The 27,116-nt window shown below is 41.5% G+C and overlaps 1 protein-coding gene across 19 annotated transcripts in view; it reads right to left on the reverse strand.

Moving 5' to 3' along the window:
• Window positions 1-27,116, reverse strand: part of LOC100346703 (endogenous retrovirus group K member 19 Pol protein) — a 313,823-nt gene that overhangs the window by 113,613 nt on the left and 173,094 nt on the right. For 12 of the 19 annotated variants that reach the window (XR_011387357.1, XM_070071120.1, XM_070071117.1 and 9 more), the window contains one exon: window positions 26,202-26,404. The exons of 4 other annotated variants lie outside the window; for them this stretch is intronic. The gene's annotated coding sequence lies outside the window, so the exon portion shown is untranslated. Of the gene's footprint in view, window positions 1-15,831; window positions 19,065-21,802; window positions 26,405-27,116 lie in introns of those variants that run through there. 3 more of the 19 variants (XR_011387356.1, XR_011387355.1, XM_070071126.1) reach the window with 3 other exon arrangements.

The raw sequence follows: 27,116 nt of genomic DNA on the forward strand, positions 1-27,116 counted from the left end.
TCCTCCCTTTAACTCTGCCTTTCAAATAAAAAAACCAATCTTTTCAAAAATTTTATTTCAGATACATTATCCTTTTCTCAAAGGACTACCTTCTAGTCTAGAGAAAGAACATAAAAAGGAAGAAAAATCTTTCAGGGCCGGCGCCGCGGCTCACTAGGCTAATCCTCCGCCTAGCAGCGCCGGCACACCGGGTTCTAGTCCCGGTTGGGGCGCCGGAGTCTGTCCCGGTTGCCCCTCTTCCAGGCCAGCTCTCTGCTGTGGCCAGGGAGTGCAGTGGAGGATGGCCCAAGTGCTTGGGCCCTGCACCCCATGGGAGACCAGGAAAAGCACCTGGCTCCTGGCTCCTGCCTTCGGATCAGTGCGGTGCGCCGGCCGCAGCGCGCCGGCCGCGCCGGCCATTGGAGGGCGAACCAACAGCAAAGGAAGACCTTTCTCTCTGTCTCTCTCTCTCACTGTGCACTCTGCCTGTCAAAAAAAAAAAAAATCTTTCAGATATAGAAGGGTATGTACGTGACTGTAGAAGTGACTGTTTTGGCAGTTGAATGCTCTGCACATTTTCATCCTTTGTACAGAAAATCAGTTTTTCTCTGGAAATGTTAGAAGACACAGAAGCAGATTTATGACAGTTTTATTCTGCATAAAAAGTATAGTGTACTCCATTTGTATTCAACATACTACAGAAAATTTTGTGGATTGTCTTTGATTTTGGTGATCCAGTGACTTCTTTAATACTAAGTCTTTCTCTAGTGTGAAACATTTTTGTCTTCAAATATAATTGACAGTAGTGAATTATCTAAAAAACAATGCATTTTTCCAGGGAGTGAGTTCGCTTTATGAACTATTTCTTGAGATAATACTTCATTAAGTAACAATTTTCTAAAGTAAAATGCTGACTCATTGAGTCTGAGACCAACCTTTTTCACAACACCTCTGTGATGATGCAGACTCACTTTTAAAAACATTGCTTTTAAAAGAAAAAAAATGAGGCATATTAAAATTTTAGAGTATGAGAAAACAATGCATGAATCAGGCAGCAATAAACTGAGAGTTTTTGGGGATCCAAGAGCAGAGTTTGAGGAGAAAGTCTTAGAGGGTGAATGGGAAAGTGTAATTTAGTCTCTATACAGTGCTTTGAAAGAAGACAGAGAAATTTCTGGGAAAATGGCAGAATAGGGAGGGAGCTTACTGCTCTAGTCTAAGAGTAGATAGTTTTTAAAAAGTGGAGAGAGTGCAGTCTCAGGGAAGAATTAGAGAAAACAGCAGAGGAAGCTTCATGCAAATTAGAGGAACACTGTGGACCACATGGAGGGTGTGCACACGCACAGCTCAGGATCCCAGCAGCCGAGGGCCTCAGCTCCAGCTTTGGAGTGAGGTGAAACCAGTCTGCAGCAGCCCAAGCCACTGATGATAAAGTTGTGGGAAGAGCCTGGCATAGGCCAGCTTGGAGCCCTGTGGGGGACAGTATACCTGCCAAACTAGAAGGGAAAAAAAGGGGGCACACCTCTCTCTCCCTGACCACCCTGCACCAGTGTGCTGTAACAAGCCGAGAAGGTGGGTGCCATTTTGGACATAGGTAGAAGCTGTGCCAGCTCATGCCCATTGCCCAGCAACCAGCCAAAAGGAGACACATGAGTCTGGCTAGAAGTAACAGGGGGATGGATGCTTGTGACTCTGGGAGGCTTGTGTGCCAGGACTGTGAAAACACTGTGGTCACATGGGAGAGTGCAAGGTGAGACTAGGACTTTGGGCATTCACAGTGCGTGACTCCACATGCTCAGGGCTCCCTGATTCCCTGATGAGGGTCATTGCTGGGGGAACCCTTCTTACACCAACAAATGCACAGATCCTCTGTGTGGTCCTTGTGGCAACATGGACAAATATTGTACCCTCTGGGGCTAGCACCCAGGCATTGGTCTCCTTTGAGGAAAGGAGGTGAGCATGACACTAAATCAACAAAGCAGAACAAACCTCCCTTCTGATTTAAAAAAAAAAGGTTTACCAAGCCCAACCTATGTGTTACCTTGGACACTCTCCTCACCCAGGAGCACTGAACAGATCTCCCTGGCTACACCCACCACATACCTCTGGGTAATTCACTGAAAAAAATGGGATACTCCACTAAGCCACAGAGGCATAGTCCAAAGATAAAAGCCCTCATAGGAAAAAAAAAAAAAGAAACCAACAAGTATTCCACTAATGCTGAATAATAAACGCAGCAATTCAAGAAACAAGAATAAGGAAGACAACCTGACACTCCTAAAAGACCATAACATTTCAATACTAGAATGCAAAGATGAAGAGAATAAAGAAACGCCAGAAATGGTATTCAAAAAATTGATCATAGGAATACTTAGGAGTAATTAGAAGCAAATCCACAAATTAATGAAATTCATGTATTACATGAAAGAAAATTTCTCCCATAAAATTGAGATCTAAAAGAGAAATCAATATGAAATCTTGGAAAGTAAAGAATGCAATAGGGGCCAGCCCTGTGGCATAGTGGGTAAAACTACCACCTGCAGTTCCAGCATCCAATATGGGCACTGATTAAAGTCCCCGCTGCTCCACTTCCAATCCAGCTCTCTGCTATGGCTAGGGAAAGCAGAAGATGGCTCAAGTCCTTGGACCCCTGCACCTGCATGGAAGACTTGGAGGAGGCTCCTGGCTTCAGATTGGCACAGCTCTGGCCATTGCATCCAGTTGGGGAGTGAATCATTAGATGGAAGACCTCTCTCTCTCTCTTTCTCTCTCTGCCTCTCCTTCTCTCTCTGTGTAACGTTGCCTTTCAAATAAATTAAAAAATTAAAAAAGAATTCAATAGAACAAATTAAAAATGCAGTGGAAAGCCATAAAAACAGACTCAGTGAAGCAGAAGAAAGAAATATCTGAGTTAGAAGACAAACCATTGGAAATTTAAGTCAGACAAAAAAAATAGAAAACTAAAAAACAGTGTTGGAGATCTAAGGATCCTACAGGTCTTTAGGAGTTCCTGAAGACATGGAAAACAGAATGGATTAGAAGGACTTTTAGTAAAATAATTACAGAATGCTCCTAATTTGCAGAAAGAAAGGAACACCCAAGTACAGGAAACACATAGAACTCCTAATAGACATAATCAGAAAAGATCTTCACAACACATTGTAGTCAAACTCTACACAGTAAAACATAAAGAAAAGATTCTAAAATGTGCATGAGAGAAATGCCAGATTACTTTCAGAGGAACTCCAATTAGATTCACAAATGACTTCTCATCAGAAACACTACAGGTTAGAAAAGAATGACAAGACATATTCCAAGTCCTTAGAGAAATAAACTGTCAAACCAGAATACTATACCTTGCAAAGCTTGCATTAATCAATGAAGGCCTTCCATAACAGAAATTGAAAGAATTTATCACCATCTTCCAGCATTACAAAAGATACTGAAGAATGTGCTACACAGAGAAACACAGAAACATGAGGTCATCACTACAAAAGGTGAAGACAGAAAATCTCCCAGTAAAATTACAAAAGAAATCCAAAGTAAACAATATGAATATTTATGGGAAAATAGCAGTGCCAAGTCCTCACTTATTACTAGTCACCTTGAATGTAAATGGCCTCAACTCTCTAGTTAAAAAACACAGACTGCCTGAATGGATCATAAAACAAAACGCATCTACTTGCTGCCTACAAGAAACATATCTCACCAACAAAGATACATGAAGACTGAAAGTGAAAGGATGGAAAAAGATATTACATGCTAACAGAAACCAAAAAGATGCCAATGTAGCCATACTAATGTCAGACAAAATAGATTTCAACACAAAAATTGTTAAAAAAGATAAAGAAGGTCACTGTATAGTGATTAAGGGATCGATTCAATAGGAAGATGTGACAATTATAAACATATATGCACCTAACTACAGGGAACCTGGATATTTAAAATAAATATTAATGGATCTAAAGGAAGACATAGATTCCAATACAACAGTAATGGGGGACATCGATACCCCACTTTCAGCAATGGACAGATCAACCAGACAGAAAATCAGCAGGAAACAGAGTTACTTGACACTACAGACCAAAAGGACCTAGTGGATATCTACAGAACTTGCCATCCTACAGTTCTAGAATACAAATCATTCTTCCTGTTCATGAAATTTTCTCTAGGAATTACCATATAATAGGCCATATGGCAAGTCTCAGCAAATTTAAAAAACTGAAATCATAACATGCATCTTCTTTGATCACAATGGAATGAAACTGGTAATTAACAACTCAGGAATCCCTAGAACATAAGGAAAAAATAAATATAATTGACACACAATTGGCCTAGCTAACCAAAAAAAAAGAGAGAAGATCCAAATCAATAAAATTAGATATGAAAAAGGAAATGCAACAACAGACACCACATAAATAAAAAGAATAATCAGAAATTAATACAAGAGTTGTATGTCAACAAACTGGGAAACATAGAAGAAATGGATAGATTCCTGGACACATACAAGCTACCTAAACTGAGCTGGGAAGACATAGAAAATATAAGTAGACCTTAACCAAGACAGAAATTGAATCAGCAATAAAGACCTTCCCTGGGGCCGGCACTGTGGCACAGTAGGTTAAAGCTTCGGCCTGTAGTGCTGGCATCACATATGGGCACCATTTCAAGTCCCAGTTGCTCGTCTTCTGATCCAGCTCTCTGCTATGACCTGAGAAAGCAGCAGAAGATGCCCCAAGTCCTTGGGCCCCTATACCCATGTGGGTGACCTGGAAGAATCTCCTGGCTCCTAAATTCAGCTCAGCTCAGCTCTGGCTGTTGTAGCCAATTGGGGAGTGAACCAGCAGATGGAAAACCTCTCTCTCTCTCTCTCTCTCTCTCTCTCTCTCTGGCTCTATGTCTCTCTGTTACTCAGTCTTTCAAATAAATAAAAATATTTAAAAAAAAAAAGACACTCTTAACAAAGAAAAGCCCAGGACCGGATGGATTCACTGCTGAATTCTACCAGACATTTAAAGAAGAACAAATTCCAATTCTTCTCAAGCTATTGAAAACATTTGAAGGGGAGGGAATCCTACCAAACTCCTTCTATGAAGCCAGCATCACCTTATTTTCTAAACCAGAAAAAGATACAATGCAAAATGAGAACTACAGACCAATTTCCTTGATGAACATAAATGAAAAAATCCTCAACAAATTTCTAGCCAATAGAATCCAACAACACATCAGAAAGATAATCCACCCAGACCAAGTGGGACTTATTCCTAGTATGAAAGGATGGTTCAACATTTGCAAATCAATCAATGTGATACATCACATTAATACACTGCTGAACAAAAACCATATGATTATCTCAACAGATGCAGAGCAAGCATTTGATAAAATACAATACCATTTCGTGATTAAAACTAAAAAAATTGAGTATAGAAGGAACATTCCACCACACAATCAAGGAAATTTATGAGAAACCAGTGGCCAGCATCCTACTGAGTGGGGAAAAGCAGGAAGCATCCCCACTGAGATCTGGAACCCTCTCTTACTATTGCTATTCAGTATAGTCCTGGAAGTTTTAGCTACAGCCATTAGGCAAGAAGAAGTAATCAAAGGGATACAAATTGGGAAAGAGGAAGTCAAACTATTTGCAGATGACATGATTCTGTATATAGGAGAATCCAAAAGACTCCATTAAGAGACTGTTGAAACTCACAGAAGAGTTTGGTAAAGTAGCAGGATATAAATCAACACACAAAAAGCAACAGCCTTTGAATACACAGACAATGCCATGGATGAGGAAGAATTTCTAAGGTCAATTCTATTCATAATAGCTACAAAAATATCAAATGCCTTGGAATAAATGTACCCAAGAATGTCAAAGATCTCTATAGTGAGAATTACAAAACATTAAAGAAAGAACTAGAAGAAGACATAAAAAAATTGAAAAATATTTCATGTTCATGGGTTGGAAGAATCAATATCATCAAAATGCCCATTCTCCCAAAAACAATTTACAGATTTAATGTGATACCAATCAAAATACCAAGGATATTCTTCTCAGATTTATAAAATTTATGCTTAAATTCATATGGAAACACAGGAGACCCCAAATGACCAAAGCAATCTTATACAACAAAAAGAAACGTTTTACCAGGTTTCAAAACATACTACAGGGCAGTTATAATCAAAGCAGCCTGGTACTGATACAGAAACAGATGGATAGACCAATGGAACAGAACAGAAATGCCAGAAACCAATCCAAGCATTTACAACCAACTTAACTTTTAACAAAGGAGCTAAAACCATTCCTTGGAGCAAGGACAGTCTCTTCAACAAACGGTGCTGGGTAAACTGGATCTCCACAAACAGAAGTATGAAGAAAGACCCCTACCTTACACCTTACACAAAAATCCACTCAAAATGGATTAAAGACCTAAAACTATGACCCAATACCATCAAAAATTAGAGAATATTGGGGGAAAACCTGCAAAATATTGGCACAGGCAAACAGCTCTTGGAAAAGACTCCAGAGGCACAGGGAAGTCAAAGTCAAAATTAACAAATAGGATTACATTTCAAATTGAGAAGTTTCTGTATGGCAAAAGAAACTCAGGAAAGTGAAGAGGAAACCAACAGAAGGAAGAAAACATTTGCAAACTATGCAACTGATAGAAGATTAATAACCAGAATCTATGAAGAGATCAAGAAACTGCACAACAACAAAACAGAAAACCTAGTTAAATTGGCAAAGGACTTGGGACTGGCGCTGTGGCAGAGCAGGTTTAAGCCCTGGCCTAAAGCGCCAGCATCCCATATCAGCGCCACTTCTAGTCCTTACTGCTCCTCTTTCAATCCCACTCTCTGCTATGGCCTGAGATAGCAGTAGAAGATGGCCCAAGTCCTTGGGCACCTGCACCCACGTGGGAGACCTGGAAGAAGCTCCTGGCTCCTGGCTTCAGATAAGCTCAGCTCTGGCCATTGCGGCCATCTGGGGAGTAAACCAGTGGATGGAAGAAACAGTGACCTGATCAGCTCTTGTCCTGACAGTTGATGTACAATGTAATACTTTATCCATTTTAGTATTTTTTTTCGTTCTAGTACTATTGGTTGAACTCTGTAATTAACACATAATTATTCTTAGGTGTTTAAATTTTAACTGAAAAGTGATCCCTGTTAGAAATCTGGAAAGCATTATGCTGAATGAAATAAGCCAGTCCCAAAGGGACAAATACCATATGTTTTCCCTGATCGGTGACAACCGATCCGCGAGTGAGATCCCAGTGAAAAGAACAGGTCATCAAAGAAGGAGGTACCTTTCTCTGAAGGGAGGAGAGAACTTCCACTTTGACTACGACCTTGTCTAAATATGATCAGAGTTGGTGAACTCAAAAGGCTTCCATAGCCTTGGTGACTCATGACAAGAGCCTAGGGTGATTACTGATGCCATAAACAAGAGTGTCAATTTGTTAAGTCAACAACAGGAGTCACTGTGCACTTACTCCTCATGTAGGATCCCTGTCCTTAATGTGCTGTACATTTTGATTTAATGCTATAACTGGTACTCAAACAGTATTTTTCACTTTGTGTTTCTGTGTGGGTGCAAACTGTTGAAATCTTTACTTAATATATGCTAAACTGATCTTCTGTATATAAAGAGAATTGAAAATGAATCTTGATGTGAATGGAAGGGGGGAGGGAGAGGGAAAGGGGAGGGTTGCGGGTGGGAGGGAAGTTATGCGGGGGGGAAGCCATTGTAATCCATAAAGCTGTACTTTGGAAATTTATATTCATTAAATAAAAGTTTTAAAAAATTGAAAAATAAAAAAATCCAAGCTCCAACAGCAGCTGTGTACCCTTGTCTAGGACCTCCATAACTCTCAGTTCCTGCTTTCCATAACACTAATAACAATTCCTACCCCTGGACCTGTGAGAATTTAAAAGAAATACTGTATAAATTCCCAATATGTTACTTCTGTCCCTTTACCTTCCTCCTACTCACTGTCTAGTGAAGAAAAGAAGACAGTGAGAGGCACATCTGAGGCATTTGCGAGTCAGTTACCGAGTTTCCTTACAAGTATTTGTGTCTTTTGAAACATTCTGCAGAAATTTACATGGAGAAATAAACATCCCTCTGTGCCTATGAACTGATTGTATCTCATCTTCTGTCCTTTCAGTACTCCCATAGAAAAGGAGAACACACATTGAGAATATCATGCATCCTCATTAAATAAAACAAAACCAAATTAATTTGTCAATGGTTCCTTGTGTTTGGTACTGGGAGAAATACAAAGAAATATGACACAGTTTCTTCACGAAAGGAGTTCACAATTGATTCCTGGCAACTGAAAAGTTTCAGAGCCATAAAAAATTGAACAGCTCAAGATATAATAGGAAAGATGTCATCGTGTGGTTCATGATTAATTTCCAAATGAATTGCACAGACAATCATTGTTACATGAAGTTAGAAGGGAAATAAATCAACCCGGCCTGCAGAGTGAGGCAGGTTGGGAGTAGATGATAGAAACTGGTGGCCTGTGGGTAGAACACCTGCAGGCCTACTGAGTTTGAAACTCTTAGTGGTGTCTTTGTCTTGTTTTTGCTTCATTTGTTTTTAAACAAGTTGACACTAAATAGGAGAAGACCAATGCCTGTAATCCAAAGAATGTCTTTCCAGACTAAATTGGTTATCTTGGGAATTTTCGGGAAGAGGAACAAAAAAGATATCCAACTATGGTCGTCCTCTCCGTTAGTTCATTCATTAGTGACTAACAGCTCCTGTCTAACATTAAAATATATTCCTTGCCTTCCCTACAGTCCAAAATTCTTGTTAACAACAACTTTAAAGGGACATACTATGTCTTGAGCTACTAACGATAATGAAAATCCTCAGGGTAAAAACCAGCGGTTGCTCCTCCTAGGTGATTTTCAGCTTGCAGCTGGCTTCACAGGCTGACCACTCCATAAAGAAGTGAACAGGCAGGTAATTAAATCCTCAAATCCGTAAGAACCCACAGGGATTAAATGCCAACCAGCAATCTTCCATTTGAGGCACTGCTGCAGTCAGGCAAAAGAATAAACAGGTATCTTCCATTGAATCCCAGCAGATAGTCTGACTGCAAAGCAACCAAACACACTGCAAAGAGCTCTGTTCACAGTCACTATGTTTTTATTTAGCACAATTATACGGCAGAACAATGAAATGATCTCGTTTAAATATTCAGAAGCCCTGGATGGTTTGTTCTCCAAAACCTTTTCTTTATCATATAAGCATATGTGTATCCTGTGGGATTTAATTGATATTTACTGCCTCAAGTCACTTTGAAACTTATTTTATTCATTGAAACACCAAACATTCTGTGAACCTATCTGCATATCCAAAAGATTTTTTTTCATACACTATTTCAAAGATGATTCTACTCACATTCTAACTTTTACTGAGCAATTCAGCACATTTTAATATCTTAATAACACTTAAGTCACTCAATTTATGTTCTGAATTTTAATCAGTAATCAGGAGAATCTCTCATATCCAAGCAATGATTTGGAAAAGGAGGAAAGAAAAATATTTTGTAGCAAAGAAGAGCTACTAAACCACACCTATTATTCCCACTCCACTTAAAACATCCCAACATATGCAAATTTGACTTCCTCCAAATTAGAGATTTTTCTTTTGATTTTGCAAAGTTTTTTCATGTAGGATCCCCTTAGACAATGCCTCAATGTTTTTGCAGAGTAGAATCTTGATGTATTTCCTAAATATGAATTATATGACTAAAGAAAACACTTATCAACATCCAAATTTTATTTACAACAGTTTCTTAGGTATAAGTATATTCTGATCTAAATATATCTATTCTGTGGAGTTTAAGATCATCTCCTCCCACTAATCTCCTTAAGAGCAGATGAACACAATTCATGTTGGTCAAGTCAGGGAGTTTACAACCCAGTCACGTTTAAAGTTAGCCCTGGGGATATCCGGGAATCTGTTATAAATTCCTCCAATTTGCAGAGTTTCAGAGGATGAATGGCATTAGCCCACTAACCTGGCATCTCAGCCACTTGGGGTTATAATTAAACAGATTGCAACCTTCTGGCAAAATGTTCATTTTTTAAAGATAGGAGAAAGGTATAGAGAGAAAAGTGACCTTTGTTACTGCATAATACTAATATATTTTTCACCTAAATTGACCTAGGGAAATTAATAAATAATAATAATAAAGCTGCTATGAATTTAAAGCAGACAAGTCTATTCTGCAAGCGCCACTAGAAAGAGAAAGGACAAAGACGTCTCCTATGGTAGATGGTTCCCAAACCAGGGCAGTCTGGAAGTGAGACCCCTTGACCGGGCAAATCCAACCCTTTCCTAGGAATAAGGCCTTGAGGCTGGCATCTGGCACAGCACTTCAGATGCCACTTCAGACACCTGCAGCCCATATCAGAGTCTTTGATTTCAAGTCCTGTCTCTGATTCCAATTCAGCCTCCTGTTAATGCACACCCTGGGAGGCAGCAGATGGCCCCTGTCACCATATGGGAGACCCAGATTGAGTTCTGGGCTCCCGGCTTCAGCCTGGTCCAGCCCTGGCTGTTGCAGGAATCTGGAGAGTGAGCCAGCAGATGTAAGATATTTCTCTCTCTCTCTCTCTCTCACTCTCCCCCACCCCTTCTCTCTCTCTCTGACTTCTCGGCCTTTCAAATAAATAAGATTCTTTAAAAGAAGAAACAATGCCTCTTCCCAGGTCCTCCTTCCTGTGTAGTCCCAGAGCTCTGTTTCTGTCGCCACACAAATACTCTGCAGCACTGAGCTGAAAACAGAGGCGCAGCTCCAGCCATTGCAGCCAACTGGGGAGTGGACCAGCAGATGGAAGACCTCTCTCTGCCTCTCCTTCTCTCTCTGTGTAACTCCGACTTTCAGATAAATAAACAAATCTTAAAACAAACCAAAAAAAAAAAAAAGAAAAAGAAATGAGCGCAAACTTTATCTTTGTTTGAGGAAAGTGGGAATTTCAGAGTGTGGCTTTCTGTTTGGCTCTTGTTGCTTCTGTTGCTATTTACTCTTCAACTCTAGCTTCTTACCCCTCCCTCTACCAAAACTGGTCCTAAGGAGATTATGCGGGACTTCCTAATAACAACCTACTGTTGACGTTGTTAGGCCTTGTTTTGCTACATCTTTGTTCAGCATTTGGCAAGGTGGCCACCTCTCCACCCAAACTCGCTCCCTAGTGGAGTCCACGATCTTGTGTCCTGCCACTGCTCTCTTCACCTTCAGTGGCTCTGTCTCCATGCCCTTTGTGGAACTTTCTCTGCTGACTCCCAACACATCTGCTGCCCCCTGCCCCTGCCATATTCTGGTCTGTGTGAACAAGGTTACGTTTTCTCTATGGGTTTAATTATAGCTTCTTAATAAAACCCATGGTGGGTGCCAGGGGCCAGAGGGAAGGGGAAAAACATGTTATTCAATGAATATAACGTTTCATATTTGCAAAAAGAAAAGTTACATGAATTTGCAATGTTAGTATACTTAACATTACTAAACTGTACCTAAAAATGTTTAAGATGGTAATTTTTTTTAACCACAGTAGACAGGCAGACATAGCCGGCATCCAATGTGGGCGCCAGTTCTAGTCCTGGCTGCTCCACTTCTGATCCAGCTCTCTGCTATGGCCTGGGAAAGCAGTGGACGATGGCCCAAGTTCTTGCGCCCCTGCACCCGCATGGGAGACCCAGAAGAAGCTCCTGGCTCCTGGCTCCTGGCTCCTGGCTCCTGGCTCCTGGCTCCGGATCGGCGCAGCTCCAGCCGTTGGGGCCATCTGGGGAGTGAACCAGCAGATGGAAGACTTTCTCTCCCTCTCTCCCTCTCTCTGCTTCTCTGTAACCGACTTTCAAGTAAAAATAAATAAAAACAAGATTGCCAGATGAGCTTGATGCACATCAAAGCTATGACTCTTGCTCTCAAAGAATTGGGAGAAAGTGCTTTCCAGGCTAGGGCAAGGACTAAGGAGAAATTCTTTTTCATCTCCCTAGGTGACCTTACACAGAAGGGTCTGTCACTACTGAGAACAATAGAGGATAATCCGCTGTGGTCGCTGTGGACACACTTCCCTTGAAGGTAGAGAAAAAAGTGCAAAAGCACTCAAAGGTAAAAAATAAAAGGAGCTCCAGTCCTGGGAGTCATTTGGACAGTTCCAGTTGAAAGGCCAAAGCAGAAAATTAACATCCCAACTCCTAGAAACTTTATTTTCATTTTTCTTCTGGGCATAAATAATTTATAACTCAAATAGAATTGTTCTGGCCCTGGTGATTTTGCATAATGGCTCCTAGCATGGTATTATGACTTGCATTCCGTATTATTTTCCTTTCATTTCCACGAAGCACTGACCACACTGTTTCCCCAGGAGCCCAAAAGAGCTCCCTACCCACACCCAGCCCTGTGGAAAGACAAAAAGATCAAAGTGTGATGAAATAATGCAGAAATGCGTAGAAGATAAACCCGGCCAAAGCCCCGAGTACTTCCAGCAAGGCTCCCTCTCGCTGGTCAAGGAGAGAGGGATCACAACTTTGCAAACTCCCTGTAGGCCTGCTGATGAAGGCAGCAGCTCCTCTATCACTCACTCTTTATGAAATGAATCAAATGCTGCCGTTCACTTACCCATTTCAACTCCCTACCATATCTTCTCGGCTTTATTTATGCATTGCTTACCTAAGCAAGCACAGCAAGCCAGCACGGGACGTGCCTCACTTCCTTTGCCACTCCACAGAACGGACTATGGGAAGTACAGCTGACAGCTGGCTCCAGCTGCTGCTCCTTTAAATCCACCAGGAACACCTTCTTCAATGTGCTCCTGTGCAAAGACTCAGATCCAGCCCGTCTGCACCTGCCACGGGACTCCTCTACTGGGCAACCTCCACGGGGGGCTGAGATATCACCAGAATTCCACTCAAGTTTGAGTCTTTTCCTACCCAACCCTCCTTTCCCACTTAAGTTTCACAGATGTCAGACATACATTGTGGTCGGAAGTCTCTCTCTCTCTCTCTCTCTGTTTAATCTTAGCCCATGGTCAGAAGTCTCTCTCTCTCTCTCTCTCTCTCTCTCTCTCTCTCTCTCTGTTTAATCTTAGCCCCTTACTCTCAATTTTTCACAGGCATTTCCTCTCAATAAGTCTCCTGCATATCTAAGTTGTGTCTCAACTTCTCCAAGAACCCAAATGGTGCTTGCTGTGTTAAAGATTATTGCAATTCTTTGCAATGACTCTTATTAAAAGGTGGAAACCTTGCAAGCCCAGCCTTTTAACCATGCACCCCAGGATGCCAGACATGCAATTGAAAACACCTGGCAGCTGAGTATCACTAAGTAATCTCCATCAACAGCTCAGGGATCAAAAGAATCAACCAGCCAAACTCTGCCTGAATTCCTGACCCGTGTGATTTTGAGATGAATTAAAATTGTTATTTTGACCATTAAGTTTTGAGGTAATTTGCAGCAATACATAACTAGAATAGATATCATTTTCTTTTCATTGATTTTTTTCTCCTGTTCAATTAAAAATCTATACCTCAGTGTGGGCATTTGGTCTATTGCTTAAGTCACCCATTAGTTCACCTGCATCCCACACCAGGTTCTAGGGCTCCAGGATTCCGTGGTTCAAACCCCAGTTCAGGCTTCTGATTCAAGCGTCCTGCTAACGTAGACTCTGGACTACAGTAGCAATGGCTCAGGTGCTTAGGTTCTGGTGACTCATGTAGGAGACCAGCACTGAGTTTCCAGCTTCTGGCTTTGGTCTCTTTAGCTATTATAGGCATCTGGGGAGTGAACCAACAGTGGAAACACTACCTCTCTCTCTCCTATCTCCTCTCTCTCTCTCTTTCTCTCTCTCTCTCATGCACACACACATACATTTTTTAAAAATCAATATTTATATCATTTCTCAAAAATAACATTTTATCACAAAGATATGAAAGAGATTTTCCATTTTCTCTTGGGCTATTTTTTAAATGCAAGATTAGGTTTTATTCAAATTTAACCTATTGAGTTAAATGGATATTATTGCGATTTTAAGTGATAAAAATACTTTCAAAATGTTTCTCTACCTGTATGTTTTTAATTTATTGGTTCACTTTCTATTTTAACTTTACAAAAACCAACTCAATAATCTCTCAGTATGCAATTCTGCAAGTTTTTTTTTTCTTTTTTTTTCTTTTTTATGATCAGAAGAGGTAGGATGGGATGCTTTTCAAAAAATCAGGGCTGTTGAAAAGCAAGCTGCTGCAGGCAGATTGGAAATGGAACACTGATTTTATTTTGATCAATAAATCCAGATAACACAAGACATTACCATTCTCAAACACCACAGCTTTTGCTTCATTTTAACTGAATGTGTCTTGTGGAATCTTGCTTTGTTCCATAAAACAGAATGACATTTTTTTCCCCAGCTAGACAAGCTAGACCTATCTGAAATCAATCTTTCAGTGTGGCAAATACATTGTAAATTATACGGCAATGTGTATACTAAAGCAAAGTGTCGTAGTTAATTTTGACAATTTTTTAAAAGCATGTCAAGGTTTTGATAATACCAGGGAGATGAAAATTTCTGAACACAGCATGCCAGATCAGCACAGTTTTCAATTCGAGATTATAGGCCATTGACTAACATGTCATCAAGTTCACATAGTATTTATGGTCTATATGCTCAAGAAATTAAAAGCATTCAATCTTGGGCAACACACAGGGGTGAATGACAAAAACTGAGGAGTTGCAAATATTTAAGTTGTGATAAATATATACCTTTAATAGGTGATTGATTTCTTTCTTTAAAATCACAGGCCCATGGAAAGCTTGTGACACCCTGCTGTCACCATGTGCCTTAGTGCCATCTACAATTCTTGCCCTTAAATTAATTGCTCCCAAAGAAGAAGACTGTACAATCCTAGCTTCTCATGGAATTTTTAAAAACAAGGGGCCAGCATTGTGGCACAGCGGGTAAAGCCGCCGCCTGCAGTGCTGGCATCCCATATGGGCACCAGTTCAAGTCTCGGCTGCTCTACTTCCCATCCAGCTCTCTGCTGTGGCCTGAGAAAGCACTAAAAGATGGCCCAAGTCCTTGGGCCCCTGCACCCACGTGGAAGACCCAGAAGAAGCTACTGGCTCCTGGCTCCTGGCTTCAGATCGGCACAGCTCCGGCCACTGCGGCCAATTGGAAAGTGAACCAATGGATGGAAGACCTCTCTCTCTCTCTCCCTCTCCCTCTCCTTCTCTCTGTGACTCTGACTTTCAAACAAATAAATAAATCTTTAAAAAAAATTTTCTTCTTTAACATATTTCAAAACTTGCTCCTTTGAAGTAATAATCATGCATTCACACATCATATATCTCCATATTCAGTATATTGGAAAAGGTTTTTAAAAAGAAGGAAATTATTTAGCAAGATATAAATCATTTAATTTTGCATGGGAAGAACATGGGGTGGTTTCTATTTAGTAATGTTGTCTTTTCTTAAATGTTTATTTTATTGTGGCAAGAACATGTAATATGAAATTTACCATCAACAAAAGTTTTATATGTATACTACATTATTGTTGACTATAAGGACAATGCTGAACGAAAGAACTCTAGAGCTCATTCATCTTGCTTAACTAAAACTTTGTGCTTCCTGATTGGTAACTCCCTGTTCCACTCTGTTTCTCTACCTAGTTAATGCTTTGGCTGGTGAGGCAGGTTTGGGGTTCAGAAAGAAAACTGATTGGGGGTGGGGGTCTGTTGTGGTGCCGTGGGGTTAAGCCACCACTTGGAATGCCTTTATCCCACATAGGAGTAACTGTGATTGAGTCCACCTCCACCTCTGTTTTTTTTTTTTTTTTTTTTTTTTTTTTGGACACACAGAGTTAGACAGTTGAGAGAGAGAGAGAGACGTCTTCCTTCCATTGGTTCACCCCCCAAATGTCCGCTACAGCCAGCGAGCTGAAATTGGCACGCCACACTGACCGGAAGCCAGGAGCCAGGTGTTTCCTCCTGGTCTCCCATGCGGGTGCAGGGCCCAAGGACTTGGGTCATCCTCCACTGCCTTCCTGGGCCATAGCAGAGAGCTGGACTGGAAGAGGAGCAACCGGGACAGAATCTGGCGTCCCGACCGGGACTAGAACCCGGGGTGCTGGCACCGCAGGTGGGGGATTAGCCAAGTGAGCCAGGACACTGGCCACACCTCTGCTTCTGATCCAGCTTCCTGGAATGTGCCTGAGAGGCAGCAGACAATGGCTCAAGTATGGATTCCCCTGCCACCCACACAGAAAACCCTTACCTGGTTCCTGGCTTCAGCCCAATAGAACCCTGACTATTATTGCAGCTATTTGTAGATGGAGAAATTAGTCTGTCTCTCTCTCTCTCTCTCTCTCTCTTCCCTTAAAGTAAATGCAAATAAATAAGAATTTAAAATTCTGATTAGAAATGCATAGATCCAAAACCTGCTTTCCTGTCCCTTCTGTCTCTTCACTTTTTATTTTTTCGTGACTTGGGCACTCTCTTGGTTTCAAACACCACCTCTTCTTGACCAACCACCTCCCTTGTAGCTTGCACCTCTAATCTTGATTTCTTCCTTAGCCCAGTTCTGCATGTCCATCTACCCATCTTCACATAGCTGTTCTCTTCACTACTCAAAACCAAGGTTATACAGAAGTTTCATAAACACCCTTTACTCTAAAACCTGCATTTTCTAGATGTAAAGATGAATCCTAGAGCATTTTTTTTGGTACCTCCCTATTGAAAACAAACTATACTTAAAATCCATTTCTCAAGGAAGAACCAAAAAAAAAAAAAAATTTTTTTGAGATGACTAATAAAAATGAAAAATCACTGATTTAGCAAGAAAAAAGAGAGGGCATTTTAAAAACTATGACTTAGCGCCGGCGCCGCGGCTCACTAGGCTAATCCTCCGCCTAGCGGCGCCGGCACACCAGGTTCTAGTCCCGGTTGGGGCGCCGGATTCTGTCCCGGTTGCCCCTCTTCCAGGCCAGCTCTCTGCTGTGGCCAGGGAGTGCAGTGGAGGATGGCCCAGGTGCTTGGGCCCTGCACCCCATGGGAGACCAGGAAAAGCACCTGGCTCCTGGCTCCTGCCATCGGATCAGCATGGTGCGCCGGCCGCGGCGGCCATTGGAGGGTGAACCAACGGCAAAGGAAGACCTTTCTCTCTGTCTCTCTCTCACTGTCCACTCTGCCTGTCAAAAAATAAAAAAATAAAAATAAAAATAAATAAAAACTATGATTTAGCAAGAAAAAAGAGAGGGCATTTAAAAAACTATGATTACCCGGAAATGATTTTCAGTGCTTGAATTTTCATTTATTCTTTGTTATAGGTGTCAGTTCTCCAATGAAATTTTCACATTTTCACATCCATTTTTCTTGAGCATAACTTTGAGTTATTTTAAACTCCAATATCTGGAACACCTGTGGGTGTTTCTCTTACCTACTTTTTTCCAGGGTCCTGTCTAATTAAACAAGGGTGCTTCAAAATGTTCATTGAAAAATGGGATTAAAAGCTAAAGTTATTTTGAGGTAAAAAAAAAAAATGTTAAGCCATACAGTTTTTTCCCTAATGTGCATTCTCCACGAACTGTTTGAAGACTCCTCATATGTCACAGCATCATACATAAAAATTGTAGACGAACCGAGAAGCTAATGTCTTCCTCCAAAGAGCATGTCCCAGCCTTCCAGAAGAAGCATTACGCCAGCTGCAGTGTGCGCTGATTGGGTTAAGATAGTTCTCCCTCTGCTGGATCCGGTGTATTTCAGTTTCGCCCTTATTCCTTGCATGTAGTCCTTCAGGCATCCCAAGGAAGAGTCTGAACTCACCTACCTGGCAGATTCTGTGTGCCCATTTTCATCTCTCCCACACTACCAAACAGCTGCTAACTGCTTTCCACTCCACTTCTCTGCCACATGGCCTGTACTGCCTCAAGGACCAAAGTGGCTTAGAAGGTAAATCTCTCTTCTCTGTAATTCCCTGCACACTGAGATTATGACTCCTCAAATCCTCACTGCCTTCATAACCCAGGGCTTCAGGCAGATGTTTCTCTGCATTTTATTCACATTTTCTGGTTGTTCTCAGTGGGAGGATGGGTTAGCTCCAAGGCAGTTCATGAAAGCCGGGAGCCCAGGCACTTCTGTATGCTGAACATGTGGTGCACGGAATTTGCTGGTTCACAGATTAGATACAAGAGAGATGAGTAAAAGCAACCAGTCAAGAATAACTCCCAGATTTGTGTTTTTCTCCCAGATAACTATCAGGACAGAGTTGCCAATAACCAAGATTGGGAAGGCTGGAGGGGTTGGGTAAAAGAAGAAGGCTTTGGAAGAAAATAGACAAAACTCAGTCCATAAATACATTAAAAGTGAGTTCCCTGTGCATCCTGGGAGGCAGCGAGGGATGGCTCAAATATTTGGGCTCTTGTCATCACACGGGAAATCAAGATGTAGCCCCTGACTCTTGGCTTCGCCTGGCCCAGTCCTGACCATCCTGGGCATTTGGGTAGAGAATCAGCAGATGCAAGATCTCTGTCTGTCTGTCTGTCTACCTGTCTCTCTCTGCCTTGCAAATAAAACCAAAATAAATGAATAAACAAAACTTTTAGAAGGGAGATATTTCTTACATATACAAGGAGTGGTGTTGAATGAGCCCATGAACACACAGGTCTGGAATTCAGAGAAGTTCAATGCGAAAACAGGACTTTGAGACCTTCAGCCTGCTCATGTGGTGTTCGCAAAGGAGAGGCTGAGACACTGCTAACAGTGGAACAGAATAGTGTGTGGCCTCTGAAAGATGAACAAGCCCCACCACGAATCTCTCAAGGCTGAAGCAGGCCTTTCTGCAAGAGTATGAGGCAGACAAGCAGGAGTCTCTGCTTGGAAGCAAATCTTAGCACGGTAGTTTCTCCAAAAGCAAATGATCACAGCCACCCTGTTTCTATTCTCCTTCAGGCAGGAGGTTTGGCACCTGGAGCTTCCTTCTTGACCTCTCCCACCAGAGGATTCCATGTGCCAGCAGGCTTCTGAGTGATGAGAGGAGGGTCTGCAGTGCATGCTGGAGGGAAAGGGCTTAGGAGGGTGCTAGAAAACACGAGGGGAAAAATAATGTTAAAGCTCACTAAAAAGTGAATTACCCCTTTGTTTTTAATCGTTACTTGTTTCTAAACAGGTAAGTTGATTATGAGTCTAGAAATGTGAGGCTAACCATTATGTCAAGCCTATTTGTAAGCTTCATCATCTCAGCACTAACTAGGAGTGACCTGACTTGTCCAACTTATCAAGGAAAAAGAAGAACCCTGCTTTTATAAATCTATGGATTCCTAAATCTGCTTGTTTCAAAGTTGGGATTTTTCTCCTACTGACTCATCAAACACTCTCAACTGATCATTTTATAATCACTCTCATATTATGAGGCAAAAAAGGTTCACCCAGGACAAAATCAGAATTAACACTTTTTAGATTTGTTTAGCTGCATAGGAACCATGGAAAATTTTCATCTGTCCTTATCATTCCCTTTATCTAGTCATAATCAAAAGTGGCCCAGAGCTTCCCTATCACTGTAAAGTCCACTATCACATCAAGCCTAGAAGACTGCATTCACATGATTTTCCTCCTCTTGATTTCTAACTGGCTTTTTGTTCTCTTTGCTAGAATCCTTATAACCAATAGAAGGATTTTCCTGGAACACCATACTCATCACATCATTCCCAGATGAAGAATCCACCTTGCTTTACTACCATCTCTCAAGTTCTTTCATTTCTTTTAACTCAAGTCCCCTAAAATACTCCCATAATTCCTTTTCATTGCCTCTAATTTCAACCTCCCTAATGTGTTGTAGAACAAAAATTCAATTTTGTTTAGACTTTTTATTTTGTTCATAAAGTCTTCATATGACTTATAATGCACTCTACTGTTTGCGTATAATTTATGATGTAATCAGTCCCAGCTTCTTGAGATACTGATTTCAAAGTACTGCCAGAGATCCCACCCAAGAGAGCGTTAGAAAAGCAAGCAATACCTGACGCGTTAGGAGATCAGAATTCTAGCATTAGCTCCCATGCCACCCAGTTCTGTGACCATGGGAAGATAATTTTATTTCTTTGGGTTTTCACTTTATTATTTGCAAAAATGCATGAACTAGATTTGATTTTCTCTTAAGTCCTTATAATTCTAATGCTTTTGAAGATGTTTACCTCTCATAGAGAATGAGTAACCAAAAAGATGAACACAAGAGAATAATTTTATAAGAATATACATTTCAAACAATTTAATAAATAAGATGACATAATACTTAGGAGATGTGTAAAATTTACACTTGTATGGATTTTATTTATTTTCATTTGAAAGAGAATCAGAGACAGAGAGATCCTCATCTATTGGTTCGCTCCTTAAATGCCTTCAACAGCTGGGACTGAACCAGGCTGAAGTCAGGAGCCTGGAACTCCATCCAGTCTCCCATGAGGATGGCAGGGGCATCCTCCCAGAATGCACATTAGCAGGACGCTGGACTCGGGAGAGGAGCCAGGCTCCAACCCAGGCACTCTAATATGGGATGCAGGTGTACTGAGCCATGCCCTAACAGCTGTGCCTTATGCCACTCCCCTTGTGATTTTTCTTTGTTTTTGTCATTTGTGCAAAGGGTTTTTAGGTTTATAGTTTGACACAGCCTACCTCTGAATGATGTGTCTGCTTTACACAAACTCTAATGTTTGCAGATAATTCCAATTGCTTTGAATCTGCTCGCATCTGGTCACAATAAAGATAAGGCTGTGATAATATTTCTAAAAATAAGCTAAAATTATCTCAGAAGCCAAAAACCAATAACCATAATAACAGAATTGCTACATCTGGTGAAAAATGAGAAGAACTACTGCAGATTCCTCACATCTCCATCATCTTTTCCCTCCACACTTTACTTCTATGTTCACCCACACGGCTCACCCTGCACCATACCATCAACTCAAATCTGTTACTTTGTTCAAGGTCAAATTCAAACTTCAGTTCACCAGCCCTTCCCTCCTATCAGTCTCTAATCCTTCATGGGATTTAGGTCAGCCTTAGCTTTTCTTTACTCCCTGCCCATTTACAAACTCTCCCTCACACTTGCAGCGTCTGAATCAAGGCACCACCATCACTACTCTCCCTGGCTGTTCAGGAAGCCAATCCAGATGTACCCTTTCCAAATCCTCATCCCCACTCCAATATTCTATACCTAATTTTGACTACGCCCTGCCCTGTTCTTCTGGATGACAGGTCTATTTTTTGTTTGTTTGTTTTTGTTTTTTATTATTATTTTTATTTTATTTAATGAACATAAATGTCCAAAGTACAGCTTATGGATTACAATAGCTTCCCCCCCATAATTTCCCTCCCACCCACAACACTCCCCTCTCCCACTCCCTCTCCCCTTCCATTCACATCAAGATTCATTTTCAATTATCTTTATATACAGAAGATAAATTTAGCATATATTAAGTAAAGATTTCAACAGTTTGCACCCACACAGAAACACAAAGTGTAAAATACTATTTGAGTACTAGTTATAGCATTAATTAAACGCCTAAGAGTAATTGTGTATTAATTACAGAGTTCAACCAATAGTTTTAAGTAGAACATAAAAAATACTAAAAGGGTAAAGTATTAAGTTCCTTTTTGTTTGCTTGTTATATAGTTATTTTTTATTTAATAAATGTGAATTTACAAAGTGCAACTTTTGTATTGTTACGGTTCCCCCCCCCCAACCTCCCTCCCTCCCGTGGCCCTCCCCTCTCCCACTCCCTCTCCCATCCCGCCCTTCATCGAGTTTCATTTTCAATTACCTTCATATACTGAAGATCAAATTAGTTTATACTAAGCAAGGATTTCAACAGGCTGTACTCACACAACTGCACAAGGTATAGGGTATTGTTCAACTAGTAGTGTTGTTTTTAAGTTTCATAGTAAAACACATTAAGGACAGAGATCCTACATGGGGAGCATGTACCCAGTGACTCCCGTTGTTGATTTAACAATTGGCACTCTTATTTATGACATCAGCAATCACCCGAGACTCTTGCTATGAGCTGTCTAGGCTATGGAAGCCCCTTGAGTTCACCGACTCTGAACTTGCTTAGTCAACGCCGTATCACAGTGGAGGTTCCTTCCTCCCTTCAGAGAAAGGCGCCTCTCTCCTTGATGGCCTGTTCCTTCTGCTGGGGTCTTGTTCACCAGGATCTTTCATTTAGATTGTTTTTTGCCACCGTGTCATGGCTTTCCATGCCTGTGAGACTTTCATGGACCTTTTAGCCAGATCCGAATGGATGACAGGTCTATTAAGGCAAAAGCATTGATTATTTAATATTCAACATGTACAGGCAGGAATGAAAACCTATTTATTGAATTCCAATGTAAACGCAGTTTATATAGGCATTGGATAATGTAGAAACGTTAAAAAAAAAAAAGGAAAAAAGTTTCCGTACAGTAGTTAGCTTTATCATGTTTTGATCCAAAAGAAATGAAATCTGTTGCAATACAGAGTGATACACCTAAGTCTTCTGACTGCCAGGTAGAGGATAGAGAAAAACCACTCCAGATAACGCTAACAGTCAAGTTGCAAAGTTGCACTACAGGAAGAACGAACACATTTAGAAGCTGCAAATGGTGTCTGAAGGCACAGACTCTGCATTCAGACTGCCCAGGTGCAAACCTCAGCACACAGAATGTGGGCAAGTCACTCCATGCCTCTGCACCTTGGTGTCCCAGCCAAAAAATGGAAAAAGCAATAGCCCCTCCTCAGGGGCTTTTAGTGAAGATCAAGCCACTTACACACAAGGAGTGTGTGGAATATGTAAGTGTCTCCAATTACTGTTGTCCTTAAGGGTACCCTCACATTAAACACATAAACCAGCAAGTTAAGAACCAATAGAGTATCCAGTTTTACCAACTGCAAATAAAACATTTCAGAATCTCTAGCAATTGCTCAATCAATCCCAATTCAAGGAGGGAAAATACACATGATGACAAGGTGCAATACAGAAGAGGACCATCACACACACAAGGCTTTCAAAGAAGACCCACAATAAATCCAGAAGAGCATCTAATTCTTTAGCTGAATTTAGTACAGAAACCTTACTGTGAGCCACAGTGGGGTTTATGTATACATAAAGACTGACATTTGTGTTTGTTAATATTACACTAATTAAACACAATTTAAATACATGCCTAGACTTCCAGGAGTACTTCAATGAATATCTGTACCCCGTGACTGGAAGTCTTTACAGCAGCTATGACTCTGAATCAGACAATGGACAAACCAGGCCAGAAGCCCTTCCTACAGAACGGTGCTTCAAGAAATACGATCATGTTGCCAATTCAAATACAAGGGTTCTTGCCAAAGTTTGCAGAAAATGAAAAGAAAAGTTAAGTTTATTTTGGCCTAAACAGATATGTATGCATAGTTTTTTAACAAAGCACAATTTCTGTGAATTATTTGAAGGCCTTTCTTACACATGGATTTCATATATCTTTGCACCAAAATAAACTTACCTTTTCATTCCATTTTCCATGAGCTTTTTGAAGGACTCTACAGCTGTGCAGAATCCTCTGAAGTGCTCTGTGATTATAGAGGCATCTGAAGGCTTAAATTGAAGAAATGGACTCATGGGGTCGGTGTTGTTGGCACACCAGATTAAAGAGCTGCCTGGGACTCCCAGAGCCCTGGTTTAAGTTTCAGTTGTTCCGGATGCACTGTGCTTCTGATCCAACTTCCTGCTGAAGCATCCCGGGAGGCAGCAGATGTTGGCTCAAGCACTTTCGTCCCTGCTACCCCTGTGGGAAATCCAGATGGAGTCCTGACTCCTGGCTCCAGCCTGGCCCTGCTCTGGCTCTTGCAGGCATTTGGGGAATGAAACAGCAGATGGAAGACACCTCTCCTTCTCTCTCTCTTTTTTTTTTTTTTTTTTAATCTCCTTTTCTATGTTGAAGGCAGATCAGAAGCCTCAACAGTCGTGATGGGTGGGAGCAAGGGGCATACTCTTGTCAGTCTTTTAGGATGGTCAATGCATCACTCTGGTCACACTCCTGAGCCCGTGCAATCTATGGCCCTTTTTATGCTTAAACTAGGGTACAGGAGAGGCATGCTGGCAGGCCACAGAGCTGATTCCTCCGCGCAAAGTCCTTCTATGTTGTAAGCTGTTTTCCTCTGTGGTTCATCCCCACGCCTGCGACTTGCAGTAATGCAGGACCAGTTTGCCATCACTGCCGAAACACTCATACAGAGTTCCAACTTCTTGGTCTGGGGAAGGAGCAAAGGACTGGTTCACATAAATAAACAACTGTTCTGAGGCCATAAGCTTAAGGAACTTTCTGATGAGATCAATGAATCCTTGGATGGTTCTTGTTCGCTCTACAGCCCATTTTTTGGTTTTCATAATAGGGGTATCTCCCACAGCCTTCAGCAGGATGTCGATTTTCTTCTTGGTGTCGCCAGGAGGCTCTTCCGTCCCCGGGGAGACAGCAGCGGAAGAAGGGGGCTCCGGCGTGGCTGTTTCTGGGGAGCCCTCCGGGAGTCCTTCGCCGCCAGCAGCAGCAGCGAGCGGAGGAAGAGGCAACACTGCCTCCGGCTCCTCCGCCATCTTCCCTCTCCTTCTCTCTTAATTTCTAATTCTCCATATTTCTCTCTTGCCACTGTCTTTCAAATAAATAAATCTTTTAAAAACTGAGTTCCAACCATTTTATATAGCCCACCACCCTCCTTCCAGACTTCTGTCTATGGAGACTGTCAGAGAATTTCTTTGTGCCTTTCTCTGTGTGTGTGTGCCCCTCATGCTCTCCACCTAGTGTTTGAGCTAACAGTGTAATTAAGACATCACTGTGGAGAGTTGTCTTCTCCAAGGCCTGCTTTGTTTTCATCTACAAGGTGCAGAAGTCAGGTTATACTACTTGTGTTCTCTCCAACCATAATACAGTAATTTTGTGTTATTTTCACGCCCATCATTTTCCTCTCTGTGTCTTGTTTTTTTCCCCTTTCATTTACGAGGTTATGTTCCAGACCACTTGTGCTGGACATTAACCTCAGCAAGAACATGTTCTGTCTCTCTTATTCTAATCATGACTTGAAAAGTCATAGTTAACTAAACTTCTCCATGATTTTACAGTACTACTGATGACACATATGTGTTGATTCCCCCAGTTGACTTAGAAAGAATGTGAAGTTACAGCTTGCCAGCAATAGTCCCCAGCAATTTGACTACTGTTGTCCATTGACAAAAAAAAATGATGTGATATTAGACCATGGAGTGTATCTGAAGTTACCTTTTAGGAAAGAGGTATTTCCTTTACGGTGGCCGGCAGGCAAGGCAGACACCTGGTTTTTTCTGTGCTATCAACTACTCTGTGTGAATATAGTATCAGTATTTCATGGCCTTCAATACTAAAAAAAGGTTTGTCCCCAAATAAGATAAATGTCACTAGTTCATAAAAAGTAACAAAGGCACAACCATGGGTGAGTATTTTGGAAAGTAGGCAATTTACCCTGAAAAGAGAGAGAGCATACCTCCAGAGGAAGGATCCAATATTTTTTATAAAAACATGCATGATTTAAAATAGACATATTAGGGCCAGCACTGTGACACAGCAGGTAAAGCCACCACCTGCAGTGCTGGCATCCCATATGGGCTCTAGTTTGAGTCCCGGCTGCTCCACCTCAGATCCAGCTTTCTTCTATGGCCTGAGAACACAGTAGAAAATGGCCCAAGTCCTTGGGCTCCTGTTCCCACATGGGAGACCTGGAAGAAGCTCCTGGCTCCTGGCTTCAGATCAGCCCAGCTCTGGCCATTACAGCCATTTGGAGAGTGAACCAGCAGATGGAAGACCCCTCTCTCTCTGTCTCTCTCACTCTCCCCCTGCCTCTGCCTCTCTGTAACTCTCTGCCTTTCAAATAAATAAATAAAAATCTATCAAATAAAATAGAAATATTAACAGAGTTATATATGGAGAACTCCCAGGCTGTCTGTAACCTTACCTGACCCCAATAGCCTGGAAACATAGAGAAAGCTATGATTATTCTTAGGAAAGATAAAGACAGTAAAGACAGTGCAACAAAACCTTATTGGACTGGGCAAGAAGCTACAGAGCCCACCTCTAAAAATGTGATGATGTAATCGAGCCAACAAGTAGACCACAGGGGCTACTATTTACACAGCACCCATTGTGGCCAACTCCTAGACTAGAAGCTGTTACCTGTGCTGTCCATATTCTTAAGGATTTCAAGAATTGTATGGTATGTGATATTCATATTTCAGACAAGAAGAAATCAAGAGCCAGAGAAACGGAGTTGTTGTCTGTAGGTCATACAGCTCATGAGGGGAAGCGAGTCTCTTGAGCATCTGTGCAAGTCTTTATCCTTTCCACCATACCACACAGTGTCCTGGGAAGAACGGCATCTGTGGAGGGAACCATTCAAAACAAACACACCATGAAAAAGATACAGGCAGGGAAGCAGTGAGAGCAAGAGGAGCTGAGGTTTGACAGCACCGCCCCGCTACCCGACCTGGCCTGCTGTAGCCCTGCCCAGCTTACAGCGACAGCTCTGGCTAACCCTCATGGCAGCTCTCCACCAACTCCTGTGACAGCTCCACCTGCTCTGCTCAAACCACCCCAATTTCCTGCACCATGCAAACCCTTTTTCCATGCACCATGCAACCTCCTTTTCTGTGTACCACACAAATTCCCTCCCCTTCTGTGTAGTGGAAATCACAAATTCCTCAATGTTCCTACTTAGAACCAGCACCAGCCACGAAAATCCAATGCAGCTACAGCAGTGTCCCTGTGATGACTTTGAGGTAATTGTAATAAAAGTACTATGACTCACACTCCCACTCTCATCATGCACCTAACACTGTGACACTTGAAGGTCTCAAAAAAAGACAAAGAAATAGGAGGTACTCAAACTCACCCCCAGTCTCCACACTCTGATTATTCAATTGTGTGATTATTCAATTGAGCCCTGTCCCAGATACTACCATTGCCTATGCCTTCAGGTAGTATAAAAGGCTGCCCCAAACCTTGTTGATTGCAGCTCATTCTTTCCTTGAGTGCATTCATTTGCTTTACATACATCTAGCTTCTCTGCTCACCTTTATCTGTTATCTCTTC

The sequence above is a fragment of the Oryctolagus cuniculus genome, chromosome 3, assembly GCF_964237555.1.
Source record: "Oryctolagus cuniculus chromosome 3, mOryCun1.1, whole genome shotgun sequence".
In the NCBI taxonomy this organism is placed as follows: Eukaryota; Metazoa; Chordata; class Mammalia; order Lagomorpha; family Leporidae; genus Oryctolagus; species Oryctolagus cuniculus.